This window comes from Bison bison, unplaced genomic scaffold (genome assembly GCF_000754665.1).
Source record: "Bison bison bison isolate TAMUID 2011002044 unplaced genomic scaffold, Bison_UMD1.0 scf7180017833704, whole genome shotgun sequence".
NCBI lineage: Eukaryota > Metazoa > Chordata > Mammalia > Artiodactyla > Bovidae > Bison > Bison bison.
Window position 1 is genome coordinate 10,231 of NW_011472125.1, and position 420 is coordinate 10,650.

The 420-nt window shown below is 63.3% G+C and overlaps 1 protein-coding gene across 1 annotated transcript in view; it reads left to right on the forward strand.

The window, feature by feature from the left end:
• The window catches only part of LOC104983151 (inverted formin-2-like), a 5,388-nt gene that overhangs the window by 3,083 nt on the left and 1,885 nt on the right, over positions 1 to 420 (forward strand). The window lies entirely within an intron of this gene.

The following is a 420-nucleotide window of genomic DNA, read 5'->3' on the forward strand; positions in this document are numbered from 1 at the left end:
CCAGACTTAGTCCCCATCCTGGGGGAGACTCCAGGTGGCCTTTGGTGGGCAGTGGTCACTGCATGCTCCACCTGCAAGACTGTGCTGCCCCCACTGATGCATGGGGCTCCAGGGCAGGCAGGGCGCATGTGGGCGAGTGAACCAGAGAACACCCGGCCCAGGCCTGGCCGTTGGCGTCTGCAGAGTCCTTTGTGCCTTAGTCTCAGCAGGGTCAGCCAGGAGACACCCCCAGAGCTTCCCCAGCTCCAGGAATGTGGTGGGAGGCAGGGGCCCCCGGGGACAAGGAGGCTTCGTGGGCTGTCGGTCATAAACACGGTTGCTCTAAGTTTGGAGAAAACATGGGCTCAGTGCTGCGAGGGGTACCGGTGTGGGCCTTGGGCCAAGAGCCCCCAGTTTAGACCTGAGGGCCGTCGGGACTAG